General features: G+C 35.1%; 1 long non-coding RNA gene and 2 other non-coding genes across 4 annotated transcripts; 2 read left to right on the forward strand and 1 right to left on the reverse strand.

Moving 5' to 3' along the window:
• The first annotated feature begins 254 nt into the window (after positions 1-254).
• On the forward strand, positions 255-362 carry LOC112788683 (small nucleolar RNA R71). Its single transcript, XR_003196039.1, has one exon. It is a non-coding gene; the product is annotated as a small nucleolar RNA R71 (small nucleolar RNA).
• A 17,812-nt stretch (positions 363-18,174) lies between these two features.
• LOC112785182 (uncharacterized) lies at positions 18,175-19,990 on the forward strand. Of its 2 annotated transcripts, XR_003194174.3 has the most exons (4): positions 18,175-18,468; positions 18,662-18,853; positions 19,310-19,406; positions 19,514-19,990. It is a non-coding gene; the product is annotated as an uncharacterized lncRNA (long non-coding RNA). The 2 variants fall into 2 exon arrangements; XR_011879018.1 differs by having other exon boundaries at positions 18,662-19,406.
• Positions 19,991-21,387: 1,397 nt separating this feature from the next.
• Positions 21,388-24,148, reverse strand: LOC112786718 (uncharacterized). The gene is made up of 3 exons (XR_011878462.1): positions 23,991-24,148; positions 22,398-22,642; positions 21,388-21,927 (listed from the first exon to the last, which is right to left on the reverse strand). It is a non-coding gene; the product is annotated as an uncharacterized protein (transcript).
• Between the last annotated feature and the right edge of the window lie 972 nt (positions 24,149-25,120).

The raw sequence follows: 25,120 nt of genomic DNA on the forward strand, positions 1-25,120 counted from the left end.
AATATTTTATTCTGAGCCAATATGGCATTCAGAGTATCAATTTCAAGAACTCCCTTCCTCATAGGCGTCCCATTATTCACAGGATTCCTTTCAGAAGTATACATGAACTGGTTATTTGCAACCATGTCAATGAGTTCTTGAGCTTCTGCAGGTATTTTCTTTAGGTGAATGGATCCACCTATAGAATGGTCCAGTGACATCTTTGATAGCTCAGACAGACCATCATAGAATATATCCAGGATGGTCCATTCTGAAAGCATGTCAGAAGGACACTTTTTGGTCAGTTTCTTGTATCTCTCCCAAGCTTCATAGAGGGATTCACCTTCTTTCTGTTTGAAGGTTTGAACATCCACTCTAAGCTTACTAAGCTTTTGAGGAGGAAAGAACTTGGCTAAGAAAGCCGTGACCAGCTTATCCCAAGAGTTCACGCTATCGTTAGGTTGAGAGTCCAACCATATTCTAGCTCTGTCTCTTACAGCAAATGGGAAAAGCATAAGCCTGTAGACCTCGGGATCAACCCCATTGGTCTTAACAGTATCACAGATCTGCAAGAATTCAGTTAAGAACTGAAAAGGATCTTCAGATGGAAGTCCATAAAACTTGCAGTTCTGTTGCATCAGAGAAACTAATTGAGGTTTAAGCTCAAAGTTGTTTGCTCCGATGGCAGGAATTGAGATGCTTCTTCCATGTAAATTGGAATTTGGTGCAGTAAAGTCACCAAGCATCTTCCTTGCATTGTTATTATTTTCGGCCATGTCTCCTTCTTTTTCGAAAATTTTTGTCAAATTTTCTCCAGAGAGTTGTGCTTTAACTTCCCTTAGCTTCCTCTTCAGAGTCCTTTCAGGTTCAGGATCAGCCTCAACAAGAATGTTCTTATCCTTGTTCCTGCTCATATGAAAAAGAAGAAAACAGAAAAGAAAATATGGAATTCTCTATGTCACAGTATAGAGATTCCTTATGCAAGTATAAGAAGAGAAGAATGTAAGAGGGAGAAGAGGTAAAATTCGAACACGGAGAGGAAGATGGGGTTCGAATTTTGGGTGGAAGAGAAGTGTTAGTAGATGAATAAATAAATAGAAGGAGATGAGAGAGAGGGAATTTCGAAAATTAATTAAATTAAAAAAATAAAATTTAAAGTTAAATTTCGAAAATTAAAATTGAAATCAAATTAAATTAAAAATTAAAACAATTAGTTAAAAAAAGGGAATTTTGAAAAAGAGGGAAGGGATTTTCAAAAATTAGAGAGAGAGAATTAGTTAGGTAGTTTTGAAAAAGATAAGAATCAATCAAAAAGTAAAGTGGTTAATTGAAAAGGATTTGAAAATCAAATTTGAAAAGATAAGAAGTTAGAAAAGATTTTGAAATTGATTTTGAAAAAGATGTGATTGAAATTTATTTTGAAAAAGATTTGAAAAAGAAATTTAAAAAGATTTGAAAATTAAAGTTGATTACTTGACTAACAAGAAACTAAAAGATATGATTTTAAAATTTAAAGATTGAACCTTTCTTAATAGGCAAGTAACAACTTAATATTTTTGAATCAATCACATTAATTGTTAGTATTAAATTCGAAAATATGAAATAGAAATAAGAAAAAGATTTTTGAAAATCAATTTGAAATTTTTGAAAATTATGAAAGAAAAATGAAAAAGATTTGATTTTTTTGAAAAAGATAGAGTTTTTTAAAATGAAAATTTGATTTGACTCATAAGAAACAACTAATTTTGAAAATTTTTTGAAAAAGTCAACCCAAATTTTCGAAATTTTATGATAGAATAAGGGAACGATATTTTTTTATTTTTTTGAATTTTTAATGATGAAAGAGAAAAACATCAAAAAGACTCTATGCATGAAAATTTTGAATCAAAACATGTGATGCATGCAAGAACACTATGAATGTCAAGATGAATACCAAGAACACTTTGAATGTCAAGATGAACACCAAGAACTTATTTTTGAAAAGTTTTCAAGAAAAGAAAACATGCAAGACACCAAACTTAAAAATTTTTATTCTTTAGGCATTAATGTTTCAAGAATGCATATGAAAAACAAGAAAAGACACAAAACAAGAAAGTATGAAGATCAAACAAGAAGACTAGCCAAGAACAACTTGAAGATCATAAAGAATGCAATGCATGAAATTTTCGAAAATAATTTTTTTTTTTGAAAATTAAAAAGATGCAATTGACACCAAACTTAAAACTTGACTCTAGACTCAAACAAGAAACACAAAAAATATTTTTGATTTTATGATTTTATAAATTTTTTTTATTATTTTTTTGAAAAAGAAAATAAGGATTTCAAAAAAAAAATTTTTTAATAAGAATTCCAAGAATCAAGCAATGTTAGTCTAAAGACTCAGTCTAAAGAGATTAGACAGGGCAGAACAAGCTTCAGCAAGACATTACATACAACAGCCAAATTGATGGGAATCAATTAGCTCTTGTGATGATAAAAGCATCATCTGAAATACTAGAATTCATTCTTAAAAATTCTGAAGAAAAATATATTTTTGAAAAGATCTATTTTTATTTTTTTTCGAAAATAAAGGAAAAAAATTTTTGAAAGATTTTCTTTTTGAAGAATTTTTGAAATAAAACAAAAAGAAGATTACCTAATCTGAGCAACAAGATGAACCGTCAATTGTCCAAACTCGAACAATCCCCGGCAACGGCGCCAAAAACTTGGTGCACGAAATCGTGATCGTTCATTCCTTGGTAACGATGCTAAAAACTTAATATGCACGTTCATAATTTTAGTTCTTTTTCACAATTTCGATACAACTAACCAGCAAGTGCACTGGGTCGTCCAAGTAATAAACCTTACGTGAGTAAGGGTCGATCCCACGAAGATTGTCGGCTTGAAGCAAGCTATGGTCACCTTGTAAATCTCAGTCAGGCAGATTCAAAAGGTTATAGAGTTTTAATAATTAAAAGATAAATAAAACATAAACTAGGATAGAGATACTTATGTAATTCATTGGTGAGAATTTCAGATAAGCGTATAGAGATGCTTTCGTTCCTCTGAACCTCTGCTTTCCTACTGTCTTCATCCAATCATTCCTACTCCCTTCCATGGCAAGCTTTATGTAGGGCATCACCGTTGTCAATGGCTACATCCCATCTTCTCTGTGAAAATGGTCCAATGTGCTGTCACTGCATGGCTAATCATCTGTCGGTTCTCGATCATACTGGAATAGGATTTACTATCCTTTTGCGTCTGTCACTACGCCCAGCACTCGCGAGTTTGAAGCTCGTCACAGCCATCCCTTCCCAGATCCTACTCGGAATACCACAGACAAGGTTTAGACTTTTCGGATCTCAAGAATGGCCGTTCATGGGTTCTAACTTATACCACGAAGATTCTAATATCTCGAACTCGGTCCTCTGTATTAGATATCTAAGAGATACTCATTCTAGCTTGTTTGCATGTAGAACGGAAGTGTTTGTCAGGCACGCGTTCATAGGTGAGAATGATGATGAGCGTCACATAATCATCACATTCATCATGTTCTTGGGTATGAATGGATATCTTAGAGAAGGAATAAGCTTGAATTGAATAGAAAAACAGTAGTACTTTGTATTAATTCATGAAGAACATCAGAGCTCCACACCTTAATCTATGGAGTGTAGAAACTCTACCGTTGAAAATACATAAGTGATAAGGTCCAGGCATGGCTGAATGGCCAGCCCCCAAAACGTGATCTAAAGATGAAACTAAAGATGTAAATACAATAGTAAAAAGTCTTATTTATGCTAAACTAGTTACTAGGGTTTACAGAAATGAGTAAATGATGCAGAAATCCACTTCTGGGGCCCACTTGGTGTGTGCTTGGGCTGAGCATTGAGCTTTACACATGTAGAGGCTTCTCTTGGAGTTGAACGCCACTTTGTAACCTGTTTCTGGCGTTTAACTCCACTTTGCAACCTGTTTCTGGCGTTTGACTCCAGAATGCAGCATAGAACTGGCGTTCAATGCCAGTTTGCGTCGTCTAAACTCGGGCAAAGTATGAACTATTATATATTGCTAGAAAACCCTGAATGTCTAATTTACAACGCAATTGAGAGCACGCCATTTGGAGTTCTGTAGCTCTAGAAAATCCACTTTGAGTGCAGGGAGGTCAGAATCCAACAACATTTGCAGTCCTTCTTCAACCTCTGAATCTGATTTTTGCTCAGGTCCCTCAATTTCAGCCAGAAAATACCTGAAATCACAGAAAAACACACAAACTTATAGTAAAGTCTAGAAATGTGAATTTTAATTAAAAACTAATAAAAATATACTAAAAACTAACTAAATCATAATAAAAACTATGTAAAAACAATGCCAAAAAGCATATAAATTATCCGCTCATCAAGGACCTAAGGGGAGATGAGACTATGGTGCTGACTAAAGAGTGTAGTGCTTTAATCCAGAATAAACTACCAAGGAAGATGCCAGACATATGGGGCTTTTAGCTCCTATGTCCTATTGGAAAGATCATTTTTGACAAGGCCCTGTATGATTTTAGCTTGAGTTTAAATCTGATACCTTCATCTGTGATGAAGAAGCTGGGAATCTAAGAGGCACAAGAAAAAAGGATTACCCTGCAAAAGAATGACCAGTCCTTAAGGCAATCACATGGGCTAGCAAAAAACGTACTGGTAAAGGTTGGAGAGCTCTTCTTCCCTGCAAGCTCTGACATGGAAGAGTATGCAATTGACTCCATCATTCTAGGAAAACCATTCCTGGCCACTAAAAGAGCCCTGATAGATGTTGAGCAAGGAGAGAAGGCACTGATTTTGCATGAGGACTGGATGGTGTTCGAGGTTCTTAACCTTCTATTATCCCTTGACAAGGGAGGCAATTGCATAAAGGATTCAGCATTCAAGCCTCCTCCCTTGGATGGAACCAATTCAACCCCCTACCACCAAACGTAAGTTTGGTGTCGGGTGTGCACTATCAACCAAGGAAGGGGGTCCTAAGAGAATGATGCCTAGGGGATGGAGGACCAAAAAGATCCCTACTGAAGGCTTCTAACCATGGAAGATGGTAGTATTCACTTATCTCATCATAGTATTCACCATGGAAGAGGGAAATGGCACAAAGGGACACCAACATATTGCTGCAAGCCCAACCCTGTCTCATGCAGTGAACAAGATCCCGTCTCTTGAGCTAATCCATGAGAGCACAGGAAGGATGCTCCCAGTAAGGAGTAATAATTTAATCCTCTATGACTACCTTCCTCCTTGGAAGGAGTTGTCCATCAAGCTAATGACGGTAAAGAAGCGCTTATTGGGAGGCAACCCAACCATGAGTAATGTACTTTTTATTTTTCTTTATTTTCATTAGAGTTTATTTCAATTTAATTCCTTTAGTTTTTTTCTTGATTTTTAATGTTTGTGATCATGTGCAGTAGTTAGAATAGAGACAGAGACGTTCAGAGATGGAAATAGAACACCTTGGAGCAGGTACCTTTCTGGCGTTGAATGCCAGACAAGGAGGCAGGAGTAGGCATTCAACTGCCCAAGTGGACAAGGAAGATGGCGTTGAACGCCAGTCAGGAGGCAGAGACCTGGCGTTGAACGCCAGGAAGGAGGTCTCCTATGGGCGTTCAATGTCCTATGAGGAGCATGAAGCTGGCGTTGAACGCCAGCCAGGAGCAGGAACTAGTTGTTCAACGCCCACAAGGGGGTAGGGGATTCGAATTCCCTAGCCTCTCAGGACCAGTGGATCCTACAGAATCTCCACCTACCCCACCTATCATTCACTCCTCCCCTTCCTCCCTCTATCTCTACCTCTTCCTTCTTCTATTACACTCTCCTTCCCAATTGTTCATATTTGCTCGAGGACGAGCAAAACTCTTAAGTTTGATGTTGCAAAAGCTTTGATTTTTAACTTCTACCACTCCTAAGTATGGCACCAAAGACTGGTGAAACCTCAAGAAAGAGGAAGGAAAGGCACTTGCCTCCGCTTCCCTCACCTCATATGTCACCTATGCAATTCAGATGAAATTGTCATAGAAGGGGACATTCCCATTGAAGAGGAAAAATCCATCACTAAAAGAAAGATGGAGCAAATTAGAGAGCCTACACATGCACCTCAACAAGAGCATGTGTTGCCGCCTCAACAAGAAATCCCTGAGATGCCTCAAGGGATGTACTTTCCTCTCCAAAGCTATTGGGACCAATTGCATACTTCTCTAGGAGAATTGATCTCCAACATGGATCAGCTGAGGATGGGACACCAAGAGCACTCCACCATCCTCCATGAAAAAAGAGAATATCAAGAGCCATGAGAGAAGAATAATAGAGGCAAGGGCGAGATATAGAAGAAATCAAGCGCTCCATTAGATTCTCCAAGAGGGAGTAGTAGCCGCCATCACTAAGGTGGTCCCGTTCTCTTAATCCCCTATCCTATGTCATTTTTATGTTTTCCATGTATTTTATCTTATTATCTATTTCTAGAACATGATCATCTTTATTTATGTCTTAATGCTATGAATTATTCCATGCATCTCTCACCATACTTAAAAGAAAAATTTTATTTGAAAAAGAAAACTAAGATGCATGAATTTCGAGTTATATATTAAAAATAGTTCAATTATTTGATGTGGTGGCATTGCTTTTATTTTCTGAATGCATGAATGAACAGTGCATATTTGATGTTGGAGTTAAGAATGTTGGCTCTTAAAAGAATGATGATAAAAGTGAAGTATTATTGGTAATCTGAAAAAAAAATTGATTCTTGAAGCAAGAAAAAGCAGCAAAAAGCAATAAAAGAAAAAAAGAGAAGCAAAAAGAAAAATCCAATAGCTCTTTAAACCAAAAGGCAAGAGCAAGGATCCAAGGCTTTGAGCATCAATGGTTAGGAGGGCCTAAAAGAAATAAAATCTTGGCCTAAACAGTTCAAATGAGCTGCTACCCTAACTATATGCTTGTGGTGTGAAGGTGTCAAGTGAAAAGCTTGAGACTGGGCAGTTAAAAGTCGTGATCCAAAGCAAAAAGAGTGTTCTCAAGAACTCTGAACACCACTGGCTGGGGATTCTAGTAAAGTTGAATCACAATCCGAAAGGGTTCACCCAGTTAAGTGTCTGTGGCGTTTATGTATCCAGTGGTAATACTGGAAAACAAAGCGCTTAGGGTCACGGCCAAGACTCAAAAGAAGCTCTGTTCAAGAATAAAAAAACTAAACTAGGAGAATCAATAGTATCATCTGGATTCTGAGTTCCTAAAGATGCCAATTATTCTGAGCTTCAAAGGAAAGTGAGATGTCAAAACTTTTCAGAAGTGGATAGCCACTAGTCCCGCTCATCTAATTGAAACTGAGCTTTATTGAAAACTATGAGATTTATTGTATCCTTCTCATCTTTTTAATCCTACTTTGTTTTTGGTTGCTTGGGGACAAGCAATAGTTTAAGTTTGGTGTTCTGATGAGCAGATATTTTATACGCTTTTTGGCATCATTTTCATATAGTTTTTGCTATGCTTTGTTTAAGTTTTATGATATTTTCATAGGTTTTAGTGAAAATTTCATATTTTCATATTCTATTTTGAGTTTTTTGTGTTTTCATGTGATTTCAAGTAAATTCTGACTGAAATTGAGGAGCTTTGGAAAAGTCTGAGTCAGAGAGAGAGAAAGGACTACAGATGCTGTCAGATTCTGACCTCCGTGCACTCGAAGGAGCATTTTTTTAGAGCTACATAAGTCCAAATGGCGTGCTTTCAATGGCATTGGAAAGCTAAGATCCATAGCTTTCCATCAATATATAATAGTTCATACTTTGCTTTGGAAATGAAGGCCCAAAACTAGCGTTCAACGCCAGCCACCGACCCCATTCCTGGCGTCCAACGCCCACAAGGGAGTAGCTGGCATCCAACGCCCATTCAGGAGTCCAAAGCTGGCGTTGGACGCCCAAAAGGGAGCACTAGCTCATGGATTTCACTCAAACTCAGCCCAAACACTCACCAAGTGGGCCCGGAAAGTGGATTTTCGCACTACAAGACTAGTGTTATCATATTTTTGTACTTCTTAGTTATTAGATTAGTATATATTGAACAAGGATCACCCTTGTTCAGGACCTTAGGCCATATTTTTGAATTCACTTTTCTGTACAGTATGAGTCACTAACCTCCTAGGTTAAGGTTAGGAGCTCTGCTGATTCTTATGGATTAATAATATCAATATTCTATTTCAATCTATGCTTGATTCTATTTTAAGATGTATCTTCGTTCTTCATCCCAATGAATTAGGAGTGTAACTTGACCGTCAATCCTATTCACATGGGTTCTTACGAGTCCTTGATGGGATAGTATTGAACCACAAGCTTGATTATACATCTCTTAGACGGCTAATCCATGGCTTCATTGGGTACTTGGAGACATCAGTACAGCCGAGGTACGAGGCGATTAGAGCCTTTGTGGTATAGGCTAGAACCAAGAAGCAGCGTTCTCTGATCCAGAAGATCTGACCTTGTCTGTGGCGTTTTGAGTAGGATCACCAAGGGAATGGACTGCTAGAGCTTCACCCCCATTCAGATTTGATGATCGCTGACCCGGCATTTGATCTGAAGCAGAGGAGATTAATGACCGCTGATCTGGCGTTAATCATTTACAGCCTGCCATGGAATGAATCAATCAGAAGTTGCAGTAGATGGTGAGAAAGGTTGATCCAGAAGGAAGAAGTATCTCCGAAGCCTCAATCATTCTATCATCACTAATTTCACACCTATCTAGTAACATTTTATTTATTTATTCTATTTTATGCATTTTTCGTGACAAACTATATTTTCTATCCGCCTGACTCAGATCTACAAGATAGCCATTGCTTGTTCAAACCAACAATCTCCGTGGGATCGACCTTCACTCACTTGAGGTATTACTTAGACGACCCGGTGCACTTGCCAGTCTATCTGTGCGAATATTGCGGAGCCAATTTCGCGCACCAATAAGTAGTGAACGAAAAGTCTCATTACTAATGCAAATTTTGTCTAAGGACAAATTTTAACTATGCCATTTTATGTTTAGTTGTTTCTTGTGATTGATATATGTAGTACTTTTAATTTGGATAATATTTTGAAATTTATATTAGACTATAATTATATTTAGTCCAGCTACACATCCAAGTATTTTTGGCAACCAAGTCCAACCAAGTTAGTCTAAATTCAACAAAAACAACTTTCATTACACTAGTGTGTACACACGCGCTTTTCAATAACGCAACACATATCCTTCTTCATCTTCGTCTTCACATTTTTCTTTCTTCTTCTTCGCTTTCCTCCTTATTCGTCTTTGTATTCCTTCTTCTTCTTTGCCTTCCTCCTTTTTCTTCTTCACGTTCCTTCTTCTTCTTCGCGTGATTTCTCTCAATCGTCATTCTTTTACTGCTACTATTGTTGCTGCATTTTTTATTGATGTGTTTTTGTTGATGATTGAGTCTTTTTTACTACTTGTTCAAAATTGAACTAATTTCGGTTTATTTGTGAATTAATTGAGGTTCACTTGATGCTGCTGATAAGTATTGACCAAATTTTTTATTCTTTAAGTAATTTCGGTTCATTTCTTAGTTTCATTGAGGTTCATTTGGATCCAAAAATAAATTGTATGTATTTTTATTGATGTTTGAGTCTTTTTTACTGCTTGTTCAAAAATAAACTAATTTTGGTCCATTTGTGTGTTAATTTAGGTTCACCTGATGCTGCTAATAAGTATTGACCAATTTGTTTATTCCTTAAGTAATTTTGGTTCATTTCTTAGTTTATTTGAGGTTCATTTGGATCCAGAAATGAATTCAATGTGTTTTTATTGATGATTGAATCTTTTTTACTACTTGTTCAAAATTGTACTAATTGAATGGAATGAAGTGGAATCTAATACAATTGAATAAAGTGATAATGAATAATTTCATTCTTTTTTGCTAAAAAATTTGGTCAATACTTATCAGGGGAATCATGCCAAAAAAGCATAAAGGTGAGAAAGTCATGTTTTCACACTTAAAGGGCCTAAAGTGTATGAATTAAAACTAACCAATTAAAGGCCTAAAAAGCATGTTTTCACACTTAAGCACAAATTAGGAGAAAGTCATGAAACCATGCCATTTCATTGAATAAATGTGAGAAAAGGTGAAAAAATCCTATAAATTAAGCACAAGATAAACCCCTAAAAATGGGGTTTATCAACCTCCACACACTTAAACCAAGCATGTTTTCATGCTAGAATCAAGAAAGAGACAAAGGTTATCAATATTTATTCAATGCAAAAACTATATGCAATCTATCTAAATGCAACTACTTGGTCAAAATAAATTAATTTCCAAGGAAATATATATAAGCACAAGGGCTAAGGTGATAGCAAAAAATCAAATCCACAATTGAATTGAGTTATTAAATATTTTTACAAACTTGCAAGAAGAGTGATGATTCTAGGTGGAAACATGTAATTGAGCAATCGAACCCTCATCGGATGTGTATTCGCTCTAATCACTCAAGTGTTTGGGGTTGATTCACTCACTTCTCCCCTAATCATGCTTTCTAATATTTGTTTTTCATCTAACAATCAACAATTATTTCATGCATGCATACAATTATCATGAGGTCTTTCCACAAGGTTGTAATGGGGCTAGGGTCAAGGTAGGATGCATATGGTCAAGTGGGTTTGAAATTTGAATCTTTGATTAACCTAAGCTTCCCACCTAACCTATGACAACCTATACAAATCCAAAGCTAACCTAACTACCCATTCTTCACTTTTTCACACACACATGCATTTTCTTTTCATTACCACACATATGCATTGATTTTTATTGAACTTCACTTTGGGGTATTTTGTCCCCTTTTTATTTCTTTCTTTTTCTTTTTCTTTTCATTCTATTTTTTTCTTTTTATTATTCATATATATATATTTTTTTTTTCTTTTTCTTTATCATTTTTTTCTTTATTATTCTTTTTTCTTTTCAAACTAAAATATATACAAGAGCATCAATGCATATGGTTTAAACATAATTAATGCATGAATATGTACGCAATACCCAATATTTTCAACAAAATACAAAAATACCCTTTTACCTCAACCAATGTCCCAAGTTTCTCCACACTTGAATGATACACACACTCACTAGCCTAAGCTAATCAAAGATCCAAATTAAGGACATTTATTGTTTTTTGCTTTAAGACTTGTAATGTGCTAAATTAAAGAACAAAGTGGGTTAATCGTAGGCTCAAAGTCGGCTAACAAAGGTTGATAAAAGGTAGGCTATTTGGGTAATTGAGTTAAATGAAATAATGGCCTCAATCATATAAATGCATGAATACACAAAATAATAGACATATAGAATCAAACAAATCAAAGATCACAATCATAGAAAGAGAATAATAACACAAGAAGGAAAATAAGTGGTTATAAGATGTAACCATACCATTAGGCTCAAAATCTCACAAGCTTGTGTTCTTAGCTCAAAAATCATGATCCACAATATATATCTTTCAAGCAAGTTCTATGAAAAGTTTTCACTCAAATCAATTGGGATGTCAATGCCCTATTAAGAATGTTTTTCTTGGAGAATTTCATTATTTTAACTAAGCTTATTATGTATATATATGCAATTAAAAATCCTAAAAGACCTAAAAATAAAATGCAAAAGTGTTGGGATTAGAAATTTGTCACCGAAAAATGCCGACTGGTCGGACGACCTCCCCACACTTAAAAGTTTACACCGTCCTCGGTGAATTCTAAGATGAGAAAGGGATACGGCGACTCTCCGAGTTGCTACCTTCAGCTGGTAGATCAACCGGTTGCTGTGTGTTCTTTTTCTTCCGCTTCCGCTTTAGCTTATGGCAACTCATCCTGAAATTAGAAGGCAGGATAGTGAGAAAAATAAATGCAAAAGCAAGGAAGCCCAAATTGTTGGAATGAGGTAAGTCACTAGAATAGAGTGAGTGAATTAGTGTGACAGTGAAGAAAAGAGTGTGGAAGTTCTAAATTGTGCGCAGTTCAGAACATACGCACACCACATAAAAAGCGTTGCCATAATTTCACAAAGAAGCATGAACTTCACTCATTCTAGTGTGCTTGAAATACTCTAAACTCGTAGGTTAAGACAACCAAACAAGCAATAAGAAGCATGAGAGAATTCAAGCAAATATCAAGTAATTGTGAATTGGATAAGGAATGGACATTGATTGATGTGTAAGTAACTTTAATGATCGAAATAGAATATGAACTTATACATCAATCAATGACACGTTTGAAGTTGTTGCAACACCTAAGTGACATAGAAGTGAAACACATGAATGCTATGGAAATTAGGGAAAAGAAGGTAGAAGTTAAACTCAATCACATAGCAAGTATGGTCCACAAAGCTTAGAAAGCTCAAAAACATTTCACTAGGTAAGCTTTCGATCCAATTTTCACAATTCCAAAATCTCAATGCATGAAATAGGTGATGTGAATAAAGATCAATTAACAACAAGAACTACCTAAAAAAATGCATTGATAACACACTTGCCTAACAATAGATGATGAATGCATGGTGGCCAAAACATGCAATTCAAAAGAGTTAAGATGCTTGGAGGCAATGTAACATAGACTTGGTATGCAAAAGGTTAAATATGAAAAGTTCAAAACCAAGTGACAATGTATAACCTCAACAAAGAATCCAACAAGGAAAATTAACAACAATGATGTTAAGATAACATCCTATTAGTACTCAGCAGCAATAAACAGTAAACAATATTAATAATCCAACACTCATAATGAAAAACAGAAAATTAAATGAAAAATTTAACTAATTAAACAACTAACTAACTAACTGAAATAAATGGTTATAGATGGTGTATGGTAGTGTTGGATGATGGGTGAGAGAAGGGAAGAAGAGAATAGAAGAGAGAAGAATGAAAGAAATGGAAAGAGAGGAAGAAAAGAAGAGTGGTGAAACAAGGCAGTCTACGCGCACGCGTGATACGACGCGTAAGCGTGGATAGGCGAAATGGTGTCGACGCATACGCGCATGTCACGCGTACGCGTGGTGGGTTATTTAGAGAGGCAACGCATACGCGTGAGGTGACGCGTACGCGTGGGTAGGCTTGTGCGAAACGCACAATTCTAGCCCAAAACTCGCACAACTCTCGGGTTTATGGATGGAGGAATGAAAATTTTGTATCCACGCGTATGCGTGGATCATGCGTACGCGTGGATGGTCGAAAATACTTGGGTCACGCATACGCGTGGATGGTGCTCTGTTTTTCAAAATTTTTCTAAGTTTTTGCACCAAACCAAGCATTCCAAACCTCCAAACAGCTACCAAAACTCCATAAAACCTTATTTAACACACTACACTACCAAGTAAACTTAACAAGCTAAACAAAACATGAGATTAAACTAATTTCTACCAATATTTACAAAAGAGAAAAATGAAAAGATGTTACCATGGTGGGGTGTCTCCCACCTAGCACTTTTATTTATTGTCCTTAAGTTGGACTTATGGGGAGCTCCTCATCAGGGTGGCTTGTGCTTGAATCCATCCTTGGACATCCACCAATGCTTAGACATCTAATAAGCTCTATTGTTCAAAATCAATATCTCCAAGCTTTGATGGAGTTCTTCACAAACCAAGGGCTCCCAAAATTGATCCTCATGTATGCCGGAATCCCAAATCTCATTTCTACACCCGTCTTCAAGTTGATCACCATTGATCCAACTGGGTGGCAAGCAAGAGGAACTCTCAATAAAGTGCCAAACTCTCCTTCTAGACCCATCTACTTGAGCACTAGTCCAACCTTTGTATCTCATCTTTGATGTGTCAACCATAATGAGTCTTGATTTGCAACGCCAACCACGAAACATCCTCCACTTACGCTTCATCTCGCAAAGCATCCTAAGTTGACCATCTGTTTCAAGCAAGCCATACTAAAGTGAGATAATAGATTTACCCACTTGAATGGAAGAATGGATGGTGATGGCTTGGGGAGAGGTATCTCCGATGTCCTTACAAGCTCTACTCCCTTGTATTGTTCCTTGACCACTTCCACCTCTTCACAAACTTCTTCAATTTCAGTCCTTTGTTCGTCAATTTCATCTAACTCTTCTCCATCAGTCAAATCATAGATGGGAGGATGAGAGAAGTATACCTCCACATCGCTTTCCATCACATCGGGAGAAGGTTCTTCAAGTTCAAAGGATTTACCACCAAGAAGGTTTGATGCATGATCTTCATCACCAAGGGAACTCAATTCTTGCCTCATTTCCTCCAAGTCTTCATTCAAAAATTGTTTTGGAGGTTGTGCACTCCCTTCCTCAACATCAAATTCAATCTTCTTGGAGGCATGTTCTATAATTCTAGTTTCCTATGGAGGTTCTGCATCTCCTAAGTCTTCAACCACTTCTTCCTCTTCTTCAATAACCATAGGTTCCTCCAATTGTTCTAACACAAAGCAACATTCCTCCTTTGCCACCGGTGTTTCCAATCTCTCCTTCATGCTATGCTCTTCAATTGATTCTCTGCATGTAGCCATGGGAGTTCTTTGAGCGTTCAAGTATTAAGAGGCTAGCCAGTTTAGTACCTCGGTTAAGGCGGTCACATATTCTAGTGCACTCCTTTGCATAGCCTCTTGCCCTTGAAGTAGCGAAGTGAGAGAATCATCCATTGGGGCTGGGAGTGGATAGGAGGGTTCATTATTTTGGAGAAAGGGTTCATAATAGGGAAGTGGTTCTTCTTGGTAAGGGTATGGAGGTGGTGTGTATGGAATTTATGGTCCTTGAGAGTATTGACATTGTGGTGGTTCCATATATGGTTCATATGGCTCATATGATTGTGGGTATGGCGGATGAGGGTTAGGGTCATATGGAGGTGTTTGGTAAAAAGGGGCTTGTGAGTATGATTGAGGGCTATGTTGAGGGTATGGCTCATAGGCATATGGTAGTGGGTCTTGATAGTCACAAGGAAGTTTACCATAGCCATTGAATTGATATGCATCATAGAATGGCTCTTGTTCATAGTGGATTAGTGGAGGTTGTTGCCAAGAGGATTGATCATATGCATATGGCTCCTCCCACTCTTGAGTGTCCCATCCTTGATACACATCCTCATTGAAGCTTCCGTTTCCCCGGCAACGGCACCATTTTGATGAGAGAAATTGTATGTGTGGTTTAGAATTTCACAAATGAAATCTCGTTGCAAGTATAGTTCTAAACCAACAGACAATTCCTTCAATAAAAAATTTGGTTGTCACAAAAACAAACCCCAATAAAAATAAACCGAAGTATTCAAACTTCGAGTCGTCTCTCAAGGAATTGCATGGTAGTGTTCTTGTTATTGGTTATGGGTTGTATATTTTGGGATTTTTGAATAAAGGAAAAGAAAAGTAAATTGCAAAAGAAATAAACTAACAACTAACAAAGCTCTTGGCAAGGTATGAGAACTAGAAGTCCTATCCTTGTTATCATCATCAATTGTGATGAGAATTGTTCATTGCTCCATTTAGTTAACCTCTAACTATGAAGGAAAGTCAAGTGGATATCAACTAGAGATCACAAGTCCTAGCCAAATCATAATGAATGACTAGCTTTAGTGACATTCAAATTGACTAGCAACTTTCAATTATATATCAACAAAAGAGTTTGATAACTCAAGTGTCACTAATTACTCAACACAAGCCAAGAGAAGGAAAGATCTACTCTAACATCCTTCCAAGCATTTTATCAAACACTTGGAAGGAATAATAGGAAAGTAAGATAAAATTGCAAGAAAAGTAAATCTACAACTACTAATTGCAAGGAAATTAAGAACAACAACTCAAATCAACAATAAAAGAAATCAAACATAAATTGCATTAAAGAAAAATAAAAGAAACAAGAGTGCATCAACAACAAAGTAAACAAATACAAAGAGTAAAATACTAAACTAGGAAGGCAAAGGTAGAGGAACAAGAAATTAGAAAGGAAAAGTAAATCAAAGCATGAATTAAACCTAGATCTAAGAAATTCTAATCTACATCTAACCTAATTCTAGAGAGAAGAGAGAGCTTCTCTCTCTAGAAAACTAACTAAAGCATGATGAAAACTCAACTCTGTGATCTCCCCTCATCCCCTCTTGAATTCTGCATGTAAGGGCCTCAAAAATGAGTTGGATCTGGGCCTGGGAAGCTCAAAAATCGCCCTCAGCGTTTTCACTTTAATGATGTCACGTGCGAGCAACGACACGTACGCATCGCTTTTCAATTTGCTTTCCACACGTACGCGTCATGTCAAGCGTATGCGTCATGTCAAGTGTACGCGTCGCCTTGCGACTTCATATTCCACGCGTGCGCGTATGCTACGCATGCGCGTCGATGCATGCACTCCAAATCCTTGATTTTCCATGATTTCTCCACTTTGCATGCTTTCCTCTTCACTCCTTTGATCCATTCCTAGCCTTTTCAACCTGAATTCACTAACAAACACATCAAGGTATCTAGTGAAATCAAAGGTGAATTAAAACTAACCAATTAAAGGCCAAAAAAGTATGTTTTCACACTTAAGCACAAATTAGGAGAAAGTCATGAAACCATGCCATTTCATTGAATAAATGTGAGAAAATGTGATAAAATCCCATAAATTAAGCACAAGATAAACCCTAAAAAGGGAGTTTATCATAGCATCAAGTGAACCTCAATTAGTACACAAATAAACCGAAATTAGTTCAGGTTTGAACAAACAGTAAAAAAGACTCAATCATTAACAAAAACACATTGAATTCATTTTTGGATCCAAATGAACCTCAATTTAAACTAAGAAATAAACCGAAATTACTTAAAGAATAAAAAATTTGGTCAATACTTATCAGCAGCATCAAGTGAACCTTAATTAACACACAAATGAATCAAAATAAACTAAGAAATGAACCAGAATTATTTAATGATGGCATTAGAGAAAATCAAAACCAATAAAGATGTTTGCAAAATGTTGGTGTTATTGGTGATGACGATAATGAAAGAGAAAGATAACGAAAAAGAAAAAGAAGAAGAAGACGCAACATCGGGAGGAGGAGGAGGAGGAGGAGAACCTGCATGTGCAAATTTGGAAGAAGAAGAAGATTTGCCATTTACGTTAAAAGTGGGAAGTTGTTTACATTTAAAAGCCAGTTACGTAACGCGTGGATGTAGAGGAGGTTATAACAAGTTGGTTGGACTTGGTTAGTGAAATCACTTAGATGCAGAACATTATTGAATTATATTTTGGTGTGTTTATTTATATTTTATTTATTATTTTATTATAAAATAATTCTTTCGATTAAACTACGGTTGAATCAATTAAACCAATAAATTAATAAATCAGTAACTAAAATAATTTGATGACCGATTCGATTTTCAGAATCTTACTTAAAACAAATTGAAGAATATGATAAACACATTTAAAAAAATCTAAATACTAAAAAGACAAATCTAAATATTAGATCTATATATTAAAAAAAATTAGAATAAAAAATAATAAATCAAGTTAAATTTGTACATTTAAAAAATTTAAAATAAAAAATAACAAATCCGACAGATTTATAGTCTTCACATAATAGTAAAACACAAAATTTCAACAATACTAAAGTATCACTATCAAAGTCCAACATCAAAATTAAAAAACGACACCTGTATACTAGTTAATTATTGCCGTTTATTGGAATAACGGTCAACAGAATTGGCACTCTCCTGCCCGCTGTTTATACTCGATGTCAACACGTACGGACATATGACGTGTACGGGGACGCAAAAAATTATTATCTAATTTATGGTGTTTGCTAAGGTACGATCATAAATTCATACGTACGGATATGTTTAACATATGGACAAATAACAATAAGTCTTGTGGAATTTATTTTTCATATCAAAATTTAATTTTTTTAAAAGAAAATATATATTATATCACAAATTTTACTAAAATACCCTTATAATTTAATAAAAATAAAAAAATATTTTTTATTTAATTTTTTAAAAGACTTAAATACCTTTTTTTTTATGTTAGACAACAAATTACACTTTTAAATTAATCAAATAATTTAATTTTATTGTGTCAAAATTTAAATAATTTAAAAAACAAAAACAAAAACACATTTAATTATTTATTTATACTAAAAGAAATTATTTCAATTTTATTGACATTTTCTATGAACCCTAGTTAATCAATCATTCATACAAAAAAAAAAAAAAAAACAAATTTAAACCCTACTAAAAATATATCAAAATGTTCCTGGGTCACACAGCCTTCAAATCTCAGACTCACTGTCATAGTCTCTTCTTTGTCTCTTCTCCTTCACACTCGGCTCCCGATTTTCTTCGACAGCTCCCTTCTCCATCCTCTTCCTTCTTTTCCTCCACGGCGCCCTGCCAAGGTCACCGCAGTATTCGTCGCGCGCCTCACCCAGCCGAGGAGAACGTCGTCGCGTCAGAGAGCGTCGCCGTCTTCCTCGTTCCAGAGAGCATCGCCGTCTTTCTCGTTCTTCATCACCGTCGTCAGCCTCTCCCTTCCGGTAACTCTCCCTCTGTGATTTCTTTTAATTATTATAGCACTGTAGTGATTTCTGTAATTAATGGGATTTACTTTAATTTCTGTGATTTTATAGTCGTTGTTGTTAATTTTGTCAATTCTTGCTTTAATCCAAAGTCTGCCTCAATGTCTGCAATCAAGAAGACTAACATTCAATTTCTTTATGATTCATCAAGAATGGAGCAAAATGTAATAATCCTGGTTGGTTAATTACCTTGTGTTTGGTCTTGAACCAATCACCAATGAGCAAAGTGAAATCACCAGCAGGGTTTGGATAAGGGATTGGGATGACAGATCTGTGATAGATATTGAGTCCTCCAAATCCTCCAGCGGCTTTGTGAAATGCAGTTGATGGAAAGTAGGAAAAGGTGCCAATCTGATCCTTGGTTTAAAACTTGTATGTGTAGTTTGAGTTTGGAGGAATGGCACAGTTTGTTCCCAACACTCCATCTTGCCATGAGTTCTTCTTTTGCTTAATGCCATTCCTATATATGTTTTTTGCTTCTTTTTTTTTTTATTTGTGTTCAGAACAATATTCCTGGCATTGTTGCTGCCATGAATTATCTTCCCACCTATTTATGCCTTGTATAAATTTTATTAATCATGACCTAATAATGTGGTTTGACTATCATCATCTTATGCTTAATAAATTTACCTCTCTTGCACCAGCTATGCTTTAGGTCATCTCAAATTAATGTTGGAACTTGCAGTTTAAAGCATTATTTTGGGTTATCATCTTGTGGTTTGACTATTATCATCTTGTTTGTTATCTGCCATAAGCATGATCTGTTATTTTCTATACACACTTGTCTATTTAATTGCAGGCATTGGTGAAGATGATGACTGTTTGATGTACCTATCATCGAATTACTGCAAGTGCCTATAATCTTTTAGATGTGGTTCTTTACCAAGCAACTTATGGTAATCATGTGAAGATTCTGTTATATTTGCTTCTCATGTAGTGTAGAAAGTAGAGTCTATCCATCATTATTGTTGCCAATGAACTTGTTCGAGTTTTGCTTATTTAGGCCACAATATATCAGCAAAAGGCGGTCGATATAAATGAGAGGGAGCTTGAGCTTGATCATCCTGACACAATAAAAAGCTATGGGGACCTTTCTGTCTTTTACTATCGTATGCAACAATACGAGCTTGCTTTGAAGTAGGTTACAATGACTCTCCTCTTCAAAATGGTTTAGATGCCTATGCCATGAAGAATTTCTGTTGATTGTTGTATTCAGGGCACCAAAAAACTGTGACTCTTTTAATGCAGTGTGTCAGATCTTCTGGATTTTATAAGTCCCGAGCTTAATTCTAATGGAAATGAACAAGCTCAGAGAAAACAGCAGCGTGGGAAAGTTCTCTGCCAAATTTTTACATGGTGTTACCTTATATATTTGACATTAATTGCTTTATTGTTATAAACTGCTGCTACCTTTGTTTTGTAAAATTTTCTATTGTGTTGCCTCATTATGCAAGTTGTCGATTATATCTCTAATCTTTTAGATACTTCTACCAATAAGTGAACAAAACCTTCAACGTGAAGATGCACCAAGCAATGTGGGTGTTGTCTATAATGGCTTGGAATATGCTATTGGTACGGCAGAAAACAAAACAAAAGAAAGATCTGGCATGGTGGATTATAAAGTTATGAACGAAAATGGCAATAATGTCCCTATGTATAGTCCACCACTGTCAAGTGAATCTATTCACCAGGAGGAGACATCATCAGATGAGGGCTGGCAAGAAGCCAATTCAAAAGGGCGATCTAGGAACACAGCGAATCACAAGCTTGGTCGCAAAGGATCTCATCTTTCAAAGCTGAGGACTACTGTTATCAGAGAAAGTCCACAGAAATCAAGTTCAAGAGTCCTCTCAAAAGTATTTTCTCCATCTAGGCAATCAGAGCCTGAAAACTTGGCTTTCATAGAAGATTCTGCCGGTCAACTAAGTCCAACAAAACCTACTAGAGTGTCTAAAAGTTTTGCTAGCCTAACACCATATGACACGTTCATGTCTTCTGGAACAAATTTTTCTTTTCTATTTAATAAAATAACAAAGGAATTGAACTATAACCACATAATTAACAAGGTTCTTTTTTTATTTTACACTCTGCATAAAGAAAAACAGAGAAAATATAATGAAAAGCCAGCATCTTAATTATATAATGATATATATTTTTTATAATTAAGATCAATGGTTAAAAATCATTGAAACATCAGGATATCGATACATTTTAAAATTCTTATTTGATTTATCCGTGATTTTTTTAACATAATTGACTGTGCTTTCATCATTGCTTTCTCATCTGAATTAATTAATTATGTAAAATACATTCATATTAACATCTTAATATTTGTTCATAAACGTTTATCACCATTCAATAATTCATATCTTCTAGGTATCGTGAATAAAATAAACAAATGATAGCTTTACATGTCAAAGACCCTCTGCTCAAGTATAGTATACACCTATCCCCCGGTCAATTTTAAACATTTATTTTTCCTTTTCTAATTAAATAAAATAAATTTAGAGATGAGATAATTTTGTAAAAGAGAAGAGAGAGAGAGTTGCAAGAAAACAAAAAGAAGTCTTCATATACAAATCCATACATTTGATTTAGAAAGCAATCAACGATAGAAAAGGACTGTTGCTTTTATCACTGTCTATTACTTTAATTAGAAGTACACTCATGAAGATAAGCAAGGCCAAGGTTTTGTAAATCTAGCTCTAAGAGCATCACTAATTGGCAAGTTTGTCAATATATGCTTCAATTTCTTGTCACCCTTTTCCTCTTTTCTAATAGCATATTTTCTTTCTAATGATAAACTTATCATCTTTGGCAGCAACTGTATTAGACCTTGGAAACTCATTTAGCCATAGACCATAGTTTCCTTTGCAGAAATGATATATGTACCATTGTCATCTTTTTTCTCCTTATGATATGGCTCATCTAAATTAATTAAAAATTTGAGAGCTGATCAAACATTAATCAAAGTCCTATCAGCATACAGTTCTATAGAAATTATTGAGCCTAAAAGAAAAGTGGTAAATTGCATCACTCAACTTCTCCATACTCGAGTCCTTCCTTATAGAAAAATTTCATTGCTTCTAAAATTAAGAAGGATCTTGTGGTCAAACTTGGACTTTTCCACCAATAAACACACTGTCCAAAGGTCAAAAGTAGATATTGCCTTCTGCTATGCCCCAATTGTTATGTGCTAGTGTCATATCCCGTTGCCCAAACAGGTACATAGTAGATCAAGATTACAAGGACAAATGAGGCACACATTGTGATAATGGCATACACATAGGCTCTCCAAGGATGATTGCTTTCTTTCATTGCATTGAACTCAGCTGCAAAAGTTGAGACAGTACTCAAACACCCCAAGAGACCTAACTGTGTTCCGATTACAATAGTGTCACAATCTTTGGTATTGACCTACAAAATTTGTAATGAGAAAAATGAGTTTTTCTTTTATTTTTGCAATGTGAAATTGGTTTCTCTTTATCTAAAGCTAAACTTTATATCACAAACCCTTTATAGACTTCGTACCAGCCATCGGATATCACATCAATCACACTACAACTTTTTTGTGAATGACTCATATGAATCCACCTTTAGAGGTTGTTGAAGATTTGGATTTGTAACAATAAAATCTTTACATCAGGAATATATTGATGTACAAATGATTCTAATTTGCTATTTCTTGTATGTTTAACACAGTACTTTTGATGGTTGTACTAACCTTTTTTTGTACATTCATAAATTAATGTATCTAGACACAATTGTAACAATTTCTCAATGGTATCTAATTTAATTGTAATCCTATTACTATTATTAGGTTAGAGATTAGCAAATGCAGCAAATATTGGAGCACTGGGAGACAGAGCAGCACAAAAGAAACTTACTGCTTCCTTTACGGTGGAAAGTGCAGCCATTACACAAGCAGCTGATACATTGGCAATAAGAGTTCCAAATGGCATCCATTTAAACAACCCTGCCCTTCCTAATCCACGACGGTTGAGCCGAGCTAAGAACCATCGAATCCACATGCCTACAGGTCAAACCATGCAAGCGAACCATAACTCGGCACCACTTCCACCATTCTTGAACTTAGCCTTCACAAGTGCACCACTCACACCCCATAATATTCCTAAAATCACCAATATCGGCTGTTATATTCTTTCAACCTTCTAATAACTTGTACTGCAATATTTGTTTTTTTAGAATTTATATAATTGATAAAACTTGTATTGCAATTTCAAGCAGTAAGTGAGATAGATTATTAGATTTCTGGCACTAATATACAAATGTTCTATTCATGTCAGGAGAAGGATGCAAAGAATATTGAGATTCTAAATATTAGATGGAAAATTTTTGAGCTGATGATGAGTCTAATAAATTCTGCAGCCATATCTTTTATATAAACTTTCTAGTAGTTTTTGAGCAACTAATATTCTTTTTATTTGATCGATGTCCAGATTTATATACACTGGATCGACTGAAATCACTTTAGATATAGCTCAAGACCTTCTCCAAACAGCTGATCAATATCTATTAGAAGGACTTAAGAGGCTCTGTGAATACACAATTGTGAAGGTGAGCTAGCAAGTCTTGCATATGGCTGCAGTAATATTAGATTATAGATACAGAAAGTGGCAAAACCACTATCCAAATAACCAAACCCACCACAACTTATGTAGAATCCCTCACAAGACCTAAACTTCGTGTTGGATTTAGACAACAAAGCCATTTAATTTTGCTAAAGCTGTTTGTTGCGGCCTATAATAATTGAAAGTCAAAAATAGTAACTGAGCTCTTCTTATCTGCCATCCTTGAGTAGTTAAATTTGGCATTGACAGGGTTTAAAGTTTTTCCTTTTTCAACCTCTACACACTCAACAAATAAATAAAAAGAATGAATCAGAGATCTAACCAAAGCCAAGACCATCATAGGAAGTTTGTCTATAGGTATCCAAATCCATAATGTAATGGTTTCAATTTCTAGTTACACCACCCCCTTCTTCAAAGGCAACAAGAACACAGCAAATTTGGGAATGCTTTTTCTTTTCTTTTCTGCTTAATCCAACAACGAGAGAAATTAAAGTGTTTAAAAGACTATATAAACATGGAAAATCACATGAACTAGAACCTGAAACTTGTTACACATACATCATAAAATCGTCAACAATATTTGATTATTTGAAATTGATTGATGTTAACAAATTTAAAGAATAAACAAAACATCTTCCATGTTTTTAACCACCAATTAGGCATAAGTGTCTTAAGATTCAATCTTTATATCCAAATACATCCTTGTCAATTAGATTGTTCAGAAACAAGAATAATAATAATGCAATCACACACTTTAGTTCATACTATGCATTGTATTTGTCTTTTTTAGCTCAAATGATGCAAAATTATTTGTAAAGAGACAAGAGGGCCAACACAAGCATGCCACAAATTCTGAAGTCAAAGTCTTTCTTACGGACAGGATGTTACCGGAAGGGAGAGGCTCACGACGGTGATGATGAACGAGGAAGACGGCGACGCCCTCTGACACGACAAGGTTCTCCTCGGCTGGGTGAGGCGCGCAACGAATGCTGTGGTGACAGGGCGCCGTGGAGGAAGCTTCTTCGTCTTCTTTACTGGAGAGAAGAGAGAGTGCGAAAAGAAGAGAGGGAGACAGAGAAGAGATACGAAGGTTCTGGGAGAAACCCGGGAAAAGAGAACAAAGTGATTTTTTTTGTATTTTTTAAATTTATTTATTTTTTTTGGTATGAATGAATGATTAAGGTTTATGGAAGTTGTTAATAAGATTGAAATAATTTTTTTTAGTATAGATAAATAATTAAATGTGTTTTTATTTTTGTTTTTTAAATTTTAAAACTATAAAATTAAATAATTTAATTCAATTTAATTAATTTAAAAAGATAATTATTTAAAAAAGGGTATTTAAGTCTTTTAAACAATTAAATAAAAATTATTTTTTATTTTTATTAAATTATAAGGATATTTTAGTAAAATTAATGATATAATATATATATATTTTTAAAAAAATTAGATGTTGATGTGGAAAATAAATTCCACATGGCTTATTGTTATTTGTCTATATTTTAAACGTATCAGTACATATAAATTTATGATCGTACCGTAACAAACACCTTAATTTATATATATTAAAGGATAATTTAACTAAATAAATATATTGATAATGCAGTTTCTTTTTCTGTATACGGTATTCAATTGTATACTATCACATTAGTTACTAATATTATTGTACGTAGTTGGTTCTTTAATTTACTATTTAAATGATTATTTAACTATTAAATTTAAATAATGAATATATTGATAATATTAAAAGAATTTATATTTGGTGTATTAACTAAATCAGTAGTTAATTAATAAATAATTATTTTAGTTGCTTGAATATATATTGTAATAAAATAACTGAGATGTTTTATATTACAAATTAACGACTGTCTCTAAAACATGTATCACGCCAACACTCATTATTTTAATTATTTTAGGAATAATTGGTCACCACTATGCACCATCTCTTAAATGTCAAAGCATTGACCCAAATGAAACAGCATATAGTGGTCAAGTGAAATTGGATAAGGTTGAAGCTA

Source organism: Arachis hypogaea, chromosome 20 (genome assembly GCF_003086295.3).
Source record: "Arachis hypogaea cultivar Tifrunner chromosome 20, arahy.Tifrunner.gnm2.J5K5, whole genome shotgun sequence".
Taxonomy (NCBI): domain Eukaryota; kingdom Viridiplantae; phylum Streptophyta; class Magnoliopsida; order Fabales; family Fabaceae; genus Arachis; species Arachis hypogaea.